The 15,486-nt window shown below is 34.4% G+C and overlaps 1 long non-coding RNA gene across 1 annotated transcript; it reads left to right on the top strand.

Moving 5' to 3' along the window:
• Nucleotides 1-5,683: 5,683 nt before the first annotated feature.
• On the top strand, nucleotides 5,684-7,218 carry LOC104215529 (uncharacterized). The gene is made up of 2 exons (XR_708217.2): nucleotides 5,684-6,736; nucleotides 6,892-7,218. It is a non-coding gene; the product is annotated as an uncharacterized lncRNA (long non-coding RNA).
• Nucleotides 7,219-15,486: the final 8,268 nt, after the last annotated feature.

The raw sequence follows: 15,486 nt of genomic DNA, 5'->3' as shown, positions 1-15,486 counted from the left end.
TATTTCTTGTGGCCGGGCATGTCGTCGGGCAAGGTTGTTTATTTCGGTATTGATTTGATACCAGACACTATATCGTATGGCACCGACAGAGTTAAAGGAGTTGAAGAGCAACTCTAGGATTTTTGTGATAAGGAGCTCGTTGCAGGTCAATGTGGATGCATGTTCTAATTTGAGCCGACTTGGTTGGCTCTGAATTGTACTGTTGAGGGGTGTATTGATTCAATTGTTATTAAGCTTATTAGTAATATGGGGAGATCTATGAGTTACCTTTCTGTGTTGTGAGATGTTATGATTTGTTGGTTATAGGTACATATGGTGCGGTTCTATTAGGGTATCGTAGTGGAAGTCGAGCGGGAAGAGTAATTGGGTGTTGCTCGGTGAATGGCGTATCGGTTATGTCCTTTCGGGTTTGCATGCTGTATGTTATTTATTTTACCGTGAGTATGATGAATTGCTTTGGTTCCAGATATCAAATTGTGCGTGGTTGTCGATTTCGAGCTAGTGACTTAAGGTGTTTAATGTGGGACAGTATTGGATAGGATCGCACATCGTAGCGAAGTTATGTGGAGGTATGACCTTGCGGGTTAGACTCGTGTGTTTTGTTCCTATGATTTGAGATGGGTTCTCAGCCTTGTGTTGTGGTGGTACCGGTGAGCTTGAGGTACAACTCTTTCATTTGAGTCATTTTCATGATTTGAGTCATTTTCATGATTTGAGTACGTTTAGACTGTTGCGTATTGATGCGTGTATTGTGCAAGTTGTGGCTTAGGCCTGTATGGATGTGTCATGTCACCAGAGTAATGTGTTGGATTAGAGGAGATCGTTGGGGATCATTAATAAATACGAACAGATGTGATTTCAGCATGTTGGAAGGATAGTATCGAGCTTCAGTTCGGAAATTTGTGGTGGTATTTGCCAAGGAAGAAGTGGCTTCATTAATGGTTGATATGGAAAATGGTTATGGCTTACCGCGTGTCTTAGTGATCATTGGCAGTATATGAAAGTGTTGCGATGAGACTTTAGTTGATAAGATTTTTTCTATCGGTATGCGAATGTTGTGTGCAGCTGCTGTGGTTAGAAGTTATCAATACAAGTATTGAGTTATGTGGTATATCATGTGATTGCACCGGAGATAGCATATATGATTTGTTACCGCTTGTTCGGACTTATTCACATTATAAATGTGAAATTCTGATCGTGTCGATGATTTTAGAAGAGGAAATGTGGTTCTATAGTTCATGGACTAGGATGGATTGTGAAATGTCTGTTATATTGAGTTATCGAACCTATGCGAGATAGGGTGACGTGGGATCACCCCCGGGCATGTGCATGGTGAATTTATTCAGTAATTGGTTGGCTTTTGGAACAACTCTTGGCACGTTCGAGGACGAACGTATGTTTAAGTGGGAGGATGTAACGACCCGACCGGTCGTTTTGAACTTTTGCACTTTGATCGTCAGTCTTCGGGCATGACTTGCCCCGTATATACATTATGCCTTATGTAAATCGTTGGTTTTGGTTTTCAGGGTAATCGGAATGAATTTGGAAGAACAGTTCTTAGTTTGAAGCCTTAAATTTGAAAGGTTTGACCAAATTTTGACTTATGTGTATTTGATCTCAGATGGGAATTTTTATGATTTGGTTAGCTCCCTTAGGTGATTTGGGACTTAGGAGCATGATCGGAATGCATTTTGAAAGTCCGTGTAAGGTTTAAGCTTGGATTGGCGAAATAGATATTTCGGCGATTTCCGGTTGATAGGTGAGATTTTGATATAAAGGTCGGAATGAAATTCCGAGAGTTGCAGTAGCTTAGTTATGTCATTTATGACTTGTGTACAAAATTTTGGGTCAATCGGACCTGATTTGATAAGTTTCGGCATTGTTTGTGGAATTTGAAATTTCTAAGTTCTTAAGCTTGAATCCTAAGTTCATTTGGTGTTTTGAGTGATTCGAAAACTCGACAAGGTGTTAATGATGTTATGGGAGGTGTTGGTATGTTTGGGTTGAGGTTTGAGGGCCTCGGGTGTGTTTCGGGTGAGTTTTGAGCGAGTCTGGACATTCCTGAACTTAGAAATTGGATGGGGGCAGAAGTTTTAGTGCTGGGAGCGGTGAATTTAGTGCTGGGCACGGTGGTTTAGTGTTGGGCGCGGAAAATGGTCGCGGTCCGCGGTCATGAAGATCTGCAGATCGTCGGTCCAACTTCGGAAGCTCATATCCTTTGATCCAAAAGGAATTTTGAGATGATTCAAAAACGAAAGTTCTCTTCGTGTCTAGTTTCCAGAAAGGTAAAGATATTGCAATTTGGACATCTGTAGAAAAGGTTATGGCCAAAATACTAAAGCCTGTCACTGCAGAGGAAGGCCTGTGCGGCCGCGGTTGTGTTTGCGCGGACCGCGGTCGTTTTGGTGCGGCCCGTGGAGGCTGGAACCTGAGGGGTACCCTATAAATACGAGATTTTGTGTTTTATTTAATATTTTGACCTAAAGAGCTTAGATTTTGGCGATTTTTCGAAGGTTTTTCATGAAATTCATCGGGGTAAGTGATTTTAACTCAGATTTGACTAGAATACATGAATCTATCACTGAATTTATCATTTAATTCGTGATTTGGGATGGAATTTGGGAAGAAAATTGTGAAACCTTCCAAAAATGTAAAATGATGAGTTGAAGGACCAAAAGGTATCGGAATTGGATAATTTTGGTATGGTTAGACTCGTGAGGATATGAGGATTCTGAAAATGTAAATTTTACTCGATTCCGAGACATGGACCCGGGGCTCGATTTATGCTAATTTCGGAATTTTTGATATTTTTCGAATATTGTTCATTGGGCTATGTTCTCTTAGCATATTGTGACCTATTAGTTCTGATTTTGGAAAGATTCGACGCGTGTGGAGGCCAATTTTGAGAGGCAAGGGCATAACGAGCTAGAGTTTTGGCCAGTTTGAGGTGAGTAATAATTTTAAATGATGTCCTGAGGGTTTGAAACCCCGGATTTGCACAACGTAGTGCTATACTAAGTTAAGATACACGATGTGTGACGAGTGTGAGGTTCAATGCTATGGGGATTGTGACTTGGTCCATCCCGAATGATATTTTACTACATTTTTGATTGAGACATATACTTTATTATTGTGAATTGGGTTGTTGCCATGCTTGGGGACTTGTGCCAACCTGTAGAACCCTTAGGGGCTTTTTGACTGGTTTTCCTCACTTATTTTGTTAAAGAATTTATATCCTCAATAATGTTTCCAATTGTTTAAGAATGATATGAACCAGATTTGTTTTGAAATGTTAATCATAAATAGAAAGAGATATGAGGGCTGAGATCCCAGTCGTACATTATGCCCGAGAGGTTGTGATTATTAAATGCTGAGAGAGGTCGAGGACCCAATAGTGAGGATATTTTATATGATATGGATCGGGCTGCACGCCGCAACAATTACTTATATGGATCGGGCTGCACGCCGCAAAAATTATATAGCGCTTGGGCTGAAGGAGCCCCTCTAGAGTCTGCATACCCCCAGTGAGCGCAGTCGACTATTATTATTATGGATCGGGCTGTACGTCACAGCGATATACGGATTGGGCTGCACGCCGCAGCGGTATATATATTTATTGATTCGGTTATCGTGAGAAGTATATGAATTGAGAACTGAGGATAAGAACGAATAAATGAGCTGAAATGTTTGAGGAGCTGATTTATACTGATTATATCCGTTTTACCTGGTTTAAAGAATTTCACATGATTCCTCATTCACTGCTGCTTAAATGATTTTACTGTTTTGATATAGAACTGCTTAGTGCCTTTACGTGATTTCATACTGTCAGCCATTATTTATTGTTATTACTCACTGGGTCGGAGTACTTACATTACTCCCTGCACCATGTGAGCTTTCCTGTTGTTCTGTTTACATTGGAGTTATCGAGGTAGCTGCATGGAGTTCGCAGATCCGATTTCTCCTTATATCTCCAGTTATTATTCCGCATTTTAGAGATATTTTTATATTAGATTGTTGAAACCTTGTATTAGAGGCTCAGACTTGTGACACCGGATCAGTGGGCTGTTTTACAGAGATTTTTCGTGATTATGGTTTCCGCACATTTCATCTGTTAAAAATTCATACTTCTATTTATATTAAATTGGTATTAAATCCCGAAAATTGGTATTGAATTATAAAGAAAGAGATTGCGAGATGTTAATTGGTTGGGCTTGCCTAGCATTGTGTTGGGCGCCATCACGGCCGGGGTTGGGGTCGTGACCAACTTTGGTTGCTAATTTTAAATTATATTTATTTATATTTTATAATTTTTTTAAATAATATTATAATTATTATAGTTTTATACGTGGGTCCCCCTGTAGCAACCAACGTTGGTCGCTAATCTCAGTATACCTTTGACCAAGCAAGTCTGACCAGTCCGGTCAATATTTTGACGAAATTAGCGACCAAGTAGCGACCAACCTTGGTCGCTAATCTATATCAAATAATTATTTTATTATTTTCGCCAATTTAGCGACCAACTTTGGTGGCTTTTCTTGACAGACCAACTTTGGTCGCTAAAGTTTGGTCGCTTTTTTCCCGAATTGTAGTAGTAATTTATGATTACTACATGCCAAATTGTCTAAGGAAAGCAACAAATAGATAAAAATAACACCAAGTGGCAAAGTCAAAACAAACAAGTACAAACAAATAGGAACACCCCACCCCACACTTAAAAAAATGCATTGTCCCTAATGCAAAGCAATAGAAACAAGGGTAAAAAAAGGTGACTCTGTGAGGCTCTCGGCTAATCACCAGCACCCTCGAAGGTGCACATATACTGCTCATCATTAGATGGCACTATGTTCACATCCTCATCAGGTTGGCAACCACCTCTCTTAGCTAGACCCAACCACTACTACAGGGGTATAATCCTGCTGAAGCTTAGCCAAGTCAACCTCCCCCCTCTCAGCATGAATGTGCATATCAGCAAACATGAGTTGCAATGTCTCCTCAACACAAACCATCCTCTAGTCTATCATAGCAGCAATCGCAAGAGGGTCAATCATGAAAGTAACATCGAAGGCCTTAATAGGCCGTGAGACTGGAATCACTGATCATAGTGATACTCCTCATCTACATGATGCGTCCTTGATAGTCGAGTGGTCATACTCGGGTAAAAAAGTCGACAAGCTCCAAAAGGTCGCACTCTAGCCATGCGCTCCACCATAACCTTCCCGAGATCAAACTCCATCCGGGTCAAGAACGCATAGATCAAATAAACCTTCACTCGTGACACATCCGCTTTACTTGCAGTACGCATTATCTTTGCATCGATCAAAGGCAACAAAACCTTGGTTGGGCGTTGAAAAGTTCCCTTTTTCATGTCTTTATGGCATTCATTTGCATATCTCGTCCAAGTAGCAACAGAATTAGCTTTACATAGTTGGTGGCGGATATCCGGATAGTCAGGCCGACGAAGAAACCTCTGAAATAGCTTGTGAGAATACACTGTTGTTAGACCACCTAAGAATTATCAGTAGTTCAAATATTGTTCTGTTTCTTTGAGTCCTAGTTTAGTGATGTAGGAGTCTTCTCAAGGTTATCTCTTTGTAATAATACTCATCTATATGATGTACTATAAATACTATATGAATGGAATACATAGTTGAGTGTTTCCAACTATTAAACTTTATTTGTATACCGACCTTTACATGGTATCAGACGCCAATCCTAATCATGCCAGATAATTCCTCTACCTCTACCAGCCTACCCATTGTTTCCCAATCAACGCTGCCCCATCTCCTCCCTCTAATCCTCTTCAATATGCCCATCACTTTATCTCTATAAAATTGACACCCAAAAATTACCTTTTCTGGAAGACTCAACTTCTTACATATTTGAGAGGCCAAAACCTTCAAGATTATATTGATGGCACAAAGCCTTTTCTTCCATCCTTAATCCAAATTGTTGGATCTGAAAATTTTCAGTCAAATCCGATCCATACCCTGTGGGTTCATCAAGATCAACTCATCATGAGCCTTTTGATCTCCTCTCTTTTTGAAGAGACCATACCCATAGTCATTGTCCTAACCTCGTCAAAAGATATTTTGGATGCACTTGAAGCCGCGTTGTCGCCTCCTTCCAACACGCGAATCCTTAACATTCATATGCAACTCCAAAATCTTAAGCAAGCTGTCTCTCAGTCACCCGATATCTCCAAAAGGCCAAACTTTTATCTGATGAACTAGCTGCAGTTGGCCGTCCCCTTTCCCTCTCTGATTTCAATATCTATATCTTCAAAGGGCTTCGTCCGGAATTCAAATACAGTGTTACCACATTATCTGCTAGACCCGAGCCTGTGACCTAATCTAAACCCCATAGCTTCCTTTTGAATCATGAGTTTAACAATGGAAACACCATCTCTACTTTCTCCATTGCAGCAATCTCGACATAACTACTATAACAACTATTCCAAGCCTCCTATCAACAATAATTCATCCTGGAAGGCTGATAATAGATCCCGTTGTCAAATATGTAATGGCACAAACCATTTGGCCCCAACTTGTTTCTAGCGCTACAATCACTCCACTAATCCCTCTGCTCATCTCTCTCATCAAGCTCCCATACCTCTTACATAGAATTGGTTTCCCGACTATTACTCTAGATATGTCAAAATTCAACCACTACAAAGCGTACAAGGGTTCTGATCAATTACAAGTAGGTAACGGTCAAGGTTTGCAAATCCATAACACTGGTATATCTTCTTTCTCTATTTCACCTCATCGCAAATTCAATCTCAACAATATTCTTCATGTACCTTCGATAACTAAAAAACTTCTATCTATTTAGAAATATGCACTTGATAATAATGTCTTCTTTGAGTTTCACCCTTATCACTTTATTATCAAGGATCGAGCAACAAAGACTCCAATTCTTTCCAGATCGAGTAACGCTGGTCTCTACAACTTGCTTCTCAAGCACCGCCCTCCATTCCGCCTTCGTCTTGGTCATCCACACCAAAGAGTTCTTTATCAAGTTATCCACAAGCATCAACTTCCCGTCTCTAATTCATCTAGTGGTTTGTGTAGTGCTTGCCAACTTGGCAAGTCACACAAATTGTCGCTTCCTTATCGAGTTAATAAAAGTTCTTCCATTTTACAGCTTATTTTTGCGGACGTTTGGCGTCCCTCTCCCCTTTTTTATCTTCTGATGGTCACAAATATTTGCTTGTATTCAGTGGTGATTTCTCTGGTTATACATGGAGTTATCCGTTTTTTCTAAAATCTGATGTTGCAAAGATATTTGATCAATTTAGACTCCTAATTGAAAGGCTATTCAATGCAAAAATAAAAACTATCCAAACTAATGAGGGAGGGGAATTTTTACTATTATCAACAATTTGCGCTAGACTTGGAATTTTACATAGACTTGCCTCTCCGTACGCATATAAACAGCAGGGAAAAGTAGAGTGTAAGTATCGCCATATTGTTGAAGTTGGATTAAGCATAATGGCTCATAGCTCAACACCATCCAAATTCTGGCATTTTGCCTTTGAAACTGCAGTTTACCTAATTAATTGGCTTCCTACTCAGATTAACCTTGGCAAATCTCCCTTTGAACTAATTTTTGGAACTACTCCTTATTATCTCTTCCTAAAAACATTTGGTTGCTTATGCTTTCCTTAATTAAGGCCATATAACAAGCATAAAATAACCTACAGAAGCCAGCCTTGTGTGTTCCTTGATAGGAGTTCTGGTCGAATATATATTGCTAGACACGTTCAATTTGATGAAAGTGTCTTCCCATTTAAGTCAATACTTGGTCAACCTCCAGCCTATCCTTCCAAATCTCAACCATGGTTTTTTGCTCCTTGTATAGTTGAATCTTCTACTGGTCCTCTATCACCTCTTTATACTACTGGAACATCATCAACAATTGTCCTCGCGACCCCAAAATGTCCAAGTAGTTCTCCAACAACAGCTACTACTCTTGGAAATCCTAGTCATACTCCAAGTTACTCTCCAAATCATATCACTAAGCAACCATCATCTAGATCTCCCCATCCAGTCCCTTTCGTTGTTGACCTTAACTCATATTCTCTTTTGTCTCCACCCGCTTCTCTTACATTGCCATCACCTCATTTCCAAGAGCACAGAAACTCACTGAACGAACTCATCACATGCAACTAAGGCATATGCCTTCCTCTGCTCATTCAACCATCCTCTCCATCCATTCACCTGAATCACCCCCAACTGAAGAACCTACCTATTTTACCGAGGCTCAAAAATTCAAGGAGTGGTAAGAAGCCATGAATGCTGAGATGACAACCCTGTTCAATAATAAAACCCGGTCCTTAGTTCCTTCTACACCCTCAATGAACATTTTAGGGTGCAAGTGGTTCTTTCGCATTAAGAGAGATTCATTTGGGGCCCTCCAACGCTACAAGGCTCGTTTGGTCACAAAAGAATTTCGCCAAGTTGAAGGCCCTGATTTTTATGACGCATTCAGTGCAGTGGTAAAACCTATAATGATTAGAGTTATCCTTTCCTTAGCTGTCTCTAACAGCTGGCCATTAAGGCAATTGGATGTCCAAAATACCTTCTTACATGTTGATCTTCAAGAGGAAGTGTTCATGGAACAACCTCAAGGATTTGCTCATCCTCAACTCCCTCACTGTGTTTGTAAGCTTCACAAGTCACTCTACGAGCTTAAACAAGCTCCAAGGACGTGGTACACCAAGCTTCAACAATTTCTAATATTTATTGGCTTCTCTCCCTCTAAAACAGACGTATCTCTCTTCATTTATAACTCTCATGGATTCCTTGGTTATCTGTTAGTGTATGTGGACGACATTGTCTTGACAGGGAACAACTCCAAGTTTCTTGATCAGATTGTGGAGCAACTTGGGGCTACATTTTCCATAAGAGACCTTGGTCAACTAAGCTACTTTCATGGAGTCCAGGTTGTTTGCAACTCCGACGATCTTCAATTGTCCCAAGAGCAATATATTAATAATTTACTGGACAAAGCTAGAATGAGAACATGCAAGCCTCTTCATACTCCATTGACTACAATAGTAAAGCTCTTCAACAATCACTACTAGAAATCCGGAAAAAAAGCAACCAAAATTTAGCGACCAAAATTGGTCTGTGGGAAAAAGCGACCAAAGTTGGTCACTAAACTAGCGAAAATAATAAAATAAATAAAAGAAACAAAATAGCGACCAAGGTTGGTCGCTACTTGGTTGCTATATTAGTCAAAATGTTGACTGGACGGGTCAGACTTTCTTGGTCAAACATTTACTGAGATTAGTGACCAATGTTGGTCGCTAAAGTGGGACCCACCTACAAAATTTTAATAATTATATTAGTATTTTTAAAAAATTATAAAATATAAATATATATAATATAAAAATGGCGACCAACGTTGGTCGCTACTTAAAGGGTAAGCAGATACCGACCAACTTTGGTCGCTTAAATGGGGCCCAGTTATACAATTTTAATAATTATATTATTAATTTAAATATTATATGAAATATAATTAAATCTGATTTAAATATAGTGACCAACTTTGGTCGCTAAACTAAATTCTTGAATAAATAGCGACCAAAGTTGGTCTCTATTCAGGTCAACAATGGTCAAAATTAAAAATCACTTTTGTATTTACTATCTAAATAATATAAATATAAGCCGTTAATACTTTTGTAATACAAGGGATGAATAGTACTACGAATCGTGCGTCTCTCTCTCTCTCTCTCTATCTCTCTCTCTCTCTCTCTATATATATATATATATATATATATAATATTTACTTACGCTATATTATGCACTGAATATAAGTCTATTAGGTAATATTATATCGAATATAGCTTACATATATAATATATATATATACTTACGCTATATTATGCACTAAGTATAAGTGTATTAGGTAATACTGTATCGAATATAGCTTATATATATATATAATATATATACTTATGCTATATTATGCACTAAGTATAAGTGTATTAGGTAATACTGTATCGAATATAGCTTATATATATATAATATATATACTTACGCTATACTATGCACTAAGTATAAGTGTATTAGGTAATATTGTATCGAATATAGCTTATATATATAATATATATAATATATATACTTACGCTATACTAGGCACTGAGTATAAGTGTATTAGGTAGTACAGTATCGAATATAGTTTTTATATATATATATATATATATATATATATATATAATATATATACTTACGCTATACTATGCACTAAGTATAAGTGTATTAGGTAGTATTATATCGAACATAGCTTATATATAATATATATATATATATATATATATACTTACGCTATACTATGCACTGAGTATTAGTGTATTAGGTCATACTGTATCGAATATAGCTTATATATATAATATATATATACTTACGCTATACTATGCACTGTGTATAAGTGTATTAGGTCATACTCTATCGAATATAGCTTATATATATATATAATATATATACTTACGTTATACTATGCACTAAGTATAAGTGTATTAGGTAATATTGTATCAAATATAGCTTATATATATAATATATACTTACGCTATACTATGCACTGAGTATAAGTGTATTAGGTCATACTGTATAGAATATAGCTTATATATATATATATATATATATATATATATATATATATATATATATATATATTATATACTTACGCTATACTATGCACTAAGTATAAGTGTATTAGGTAATACTGTATCGAATATAGCTTATATATATATATATATATATATATATATATATATATATATATATATATATACTTACGTTATACTATGCACTAAGTATAAGTGTATTAGGTAGTATTATATCGAATATATATATAGCTTAAATTGAATTAAAATCCTAAATTTATACTACATATATATATATATATATAATTTTAAATTGAATTAAGAGTAATATAATTTTTTTAGAAATAGCGACCATCTTTGGTCGCTATTTTTAAAAATTCAAAACTGATTTACCTACCAAAATAGCGAACACTTGTGGTCGCTATTTTTAATTCCAGAGTGTCAAAACCGGGATCCCCTCCCATTCTTTCTAAAAATTTCCCAAAATCTCTTTTTTTTTCTCACACTCAACCCCCCCCCCTTCCAACTCCCAGCACCAGAGGCCCCACCCACGCCACCAACGACCACCGCCCAGCTGCCGCCGCCCCGTCGTCGTCGCCTCTGCTGCTGTTGCATCTCTCTCCTTCTCCACCTCCTAAAAATTCTAGGTTATAATTACAATTTATATCTTTTGTGTAAGATTATAATGTTTTGTTTATTAGCTATGAATTAGTTTCAAATGACTAGTGTTTCAATTGATTATTTAACATTGTATTTTATAGAAACCTAGGGTTTAGGTTGTATTTAACATTATTTAACATTTTATAAAAATCTAGAGTTTATAGAAATCTAGGATATAAATTGAAACTTTTAGGATATGAGTTGAATTTTTAAGATATGAATTGAAACTTTTAGGATATGAGTTGAATTTTTAGGATATAAAGAGAAATTTTAGGATATGACTTGAACTTTTGTGGATATGAATTAAACCTTTAGGATATAAATTGAACTTTTAGTTTATGTTTAAACTCGTAGGATAAGAATTGATGAACTTTTAGTTTTTAGGTTTTGTTCTTGTGAATTGAACTTGTACGATATAAATTGAAGCTTTTATGTATGACTTGAACTTTTTACGATATGAGTTGAAACTTTTAGGATATGAGTTGAACTTTTAGGAAATAAATTGAACCTTTAGGATATGTATTGAACCTTTAGGATATGACTTGAAGTTTTAGTTTATGTTTAAACTCGTAAGATATGAATATAACTTTTAGTTTTTAGGTTTTGTTCTTGTGAATTGAACTTGTAGGATATAAATTGAAGCTTTTATGTATGACTTGAACTTTTTAGGATATGAATTGAAACTTTTAGGATATGAGTTGAACTTTTAGGAAATAAATTGAACCTTTAGCATATGTATTGAACCTTTAGGATATGACTTGAACTTTTAGTTTATGTTTAAACTCGTAGGATATGAATATAACTTTTAGTTTTTAGGTTTTGTTCTTGTGAATTGAACTTGTAGGATATAAATTGAAACTTTTAGGATATGAGTTGAATTTTTAGGATATAAATAGAAATTTTAGGATATGACTTGAACTTTTGTGGATATGAATTGAACCTTTAGGATATAAATTGAACTTTTAGTTTATGTTTAAACTCGTAGGATAAGAATTGATGAACTTTTAGTTTTTAGGTTTTGTTCTTGTGAATTGAACTTGTACGATATAAATTGAAGCTTTTATGTATGACTTGAACTTTTTAGGATATGAATTGAAACTTTTAGGATATGAGTTTAACTTTTGGGAAATAAATTGAACCTTTAGAATATGTATTGAACCTTTAGGATATGACTTGAAGTTTTAGTTTATGTTTAAACTCGTAAGATATGAATATAACTTTTAGTTTTTAGGTTTTGTTCTTGTGAATTGAACTTGTAGGATATAAATTGAAGCTTTTATGTATGACTTGAACTTTTTAGGATATGAATTGAAACTTTTAGGATATGAGTTGAACTTTTAGGAAATAAATTGAACCTTTAGCATATGTATTGAACCTTTAGGATATGACTTGAACTTTTAGTTTATGTTTAAACTCGTAGGATATGAATATAACTTTTAGTTTTTAGGTTTTGTTCTTGTGAATTGAACTTGTAGGATATAAATTGAAACTTTTAGGATATGAGTTGAATTTTTAGGATATAAATAGAAATTTTAGGATATGACTTGAACTTTTGTGGATATGAATTGAACCTTTAGGATATAAATTGAACTTTTAGTTTATGTTTAAACTCGTAGGATAAGAATTGATGAACTTTTAGTTTTTAGGTTTTGTTCTTGTGAATTGAACTTGTACGATATAAATTGAAGCTTTTATGTATGACTTGAACTTTTTAGGATATGAATTGAAACTTTTAGGATATGAGTTGAACTTTTAGGAAATAAATTGAACCTTTAGCATATGTATTGAACCTTTAGGATATGACTTGAACTTTTAGTTTATGTTTAAACTCGTAGGATATGAATATAACTTTTAGTTTTTAGGTTTTGTTCTTGTGAATTGAACTTGTAGGATATAAATTGAAACTTTTAGGATATGAGTTGAATTTTTAGGATATAAATAGAAATTTTAGGATATGACTTGAACTTTTGTGGATATGAATTGAACCTTTAGGATATAAATTGAACTTTTAGTTTATGTTTAAACTCGTAGGATAAGAATTGATGAACTTTTAGTTTTTAGGTTTTGTTCTTGTGAATTGAACTTGTACGATATAAATTGAAGCTTTTATGTATGACTTGAACTTTTTAGGATATGAATTGAAACTTTTAGGATATGAGTTGAACTTTTGGGAAATAAATTGAACCTTTAGGATATGTATTGAACCTTTAGGATATGACTTGAAGTTTGAGTTTATGTTTAAACTCGTAAGATATGAATATAACTGTTGGTTTTCAGGTTTTGTTCTTCTGAATTGAACTTGTAGGATATAAATTGAAGCTTTTTTGTATGACTTGAACTTATTAGGATATGAATTGAAACTTTTAGGATATGAGTTGAACTTTTAGGAAATAAATTGAACCTTTAACATATGTATTGAACCTTTAGGATATGACTTGAACTTTTAGTTTATGTTTAAACTCGTAGGATATAAATATAACTTTTAGTTTTTAGGTTTTGTTCTTGTGAATTGAATTTTTAGGATATGAATTGAATTTTTAGGATATAAATAGAAATTTTAGGATATGACTTGAACTTTTGTGGATATGAATTGAACCTTTAGGATATAAATTGAACTTTTAGTTTATGTTTAAACTCGTAGGATAAGAATTAATGAACTTTAGTTTTTAGGTTTTGTTCTTGTGAATTGAACTTGTACGATATAAATTGAAGCTTTTATGTATGACTTGAACTTTTTATGATATGAATTGAAACTTTTAGGATATGAGTTGAACTTTTGGGAAATAAATTGAACCTTTAGGATATGTATTGAACCTTTAGGATATGACTTGAAGTTTGAGTTTATGTTTAAACTCGTAAGATATGAATATAACTGTTGGTTTTCAGGTTTTGTTCTTCTGAATTGAACTTGTAGGATATAAATTGAAGCTTTTTTGTATGACTTGAACTTATTAGGATATGAATTGAAACTTTTAGGATATGAGTTGAACTTTTAGGAAATAAATTGAACCTTTAACATATGTATTGAACCTTTAGGATTTGACTTGAACTTTTAGTTTATGTTTAAACTCGTAGGATATAAATATAACTTTTAGTTTTTAGGTTTTATTCTTGTGAATTGAATTTTTAGGATATGAATAGAAACTTTTAGGATATGAGTTGAATTTTTAGGATATAAATAGAAATTTTAGGATATGACTTGAACTTTTGTGGATATGAATTAAACCTTTAGGATATAAATTGAACTTTTAGTTTATGTTTAAACTCGTAGGATAAGAATTGATGAACTTTTAGTTTTTAGGTTTTGTTCTTGTGAATTGAACTTGTACGATATAAATTGAAGCTTTTATGTATGACTTGAACTTTTTACGATATGAGTTGAAACTTTTAGGATATGAGTTGAACTTTTAGGAAATAAATTGAACCTTTAGGATATGTATTGAACCTTTAGGATATGACTTGAAGTTTTAGTTTATGTTTAAACTCGTAAGATATGAATATAACTTTTAGTTTTTAGGTTTTGTTCTTGTGAATTGAACTTGTAGGATATAAATTGAAGCTTTTATGTATGACTTGAACTTTTTAGGATATGAATTGAAACTTTTAGGATATGAGTTGAACTTTTAGGAAATAAATTGAACCTTTAGCATATGTATTGAACCTTTAGGATATGACTTGAACTTTTAGTTTATGTTTAAACTCGTAGGATATGAATATAACTTTTAGTTTTTAGGTTTTGTTCTTGTGAATTGAACTTGTAGGATATAAATTGAAACTTTTAGGATATGAGTTGAATTTTTAGGATATAAATAGAAATTTTAGGATATGACTTGAACTTTTGTGGATATGAATTGAACCTTTAGGATATAAATTGAACTTTTAGTTTATGTTTAAACTCGTAGGATAAGAATTGATGAACTTTTAGTTTTTAGGTTTTGTTCTTGTGAATTGAACTTGTACGATATAAATTGAAGCTTTTATGTATGACTTGAACTTTTTAGGATATGAATTGAAACTTTTAGGATATGAGTTTAACTTTTGGGAAATAAATTGAACCTTTAGAATATGTATTGAACCTTTAGGATATGACTTGAAGTTTTAGTTTATGTTTAAACTCGTAAGATATGAATATAACTTTTAGTTTTTAGGTTTTGTTCTTGTGAATTGAACTTGTAGGATATAAATTGAAGCTTTTATGTATGACTTGAACTTTTTAG

The sequence above is a fragment of the Nicotiana sylvestris genome, chromosome 10 (assembly GCF_000393655.2).
Source record: "Nicotiana sylvestris chromosome 10, ASM39365v2, whole genome shotgun sequence".
In the NCBI taxonomy this organism is placed as follows: Eukaryota; Viridiplantae; Streptophyta; class Magnoliopsida; order Solanales; family Solanaceae; genus Nicotiana; species Nicotiana sylvestris.
This window is presented reverse-complemented; position numbering and strand designations above follow the sequence as displayed.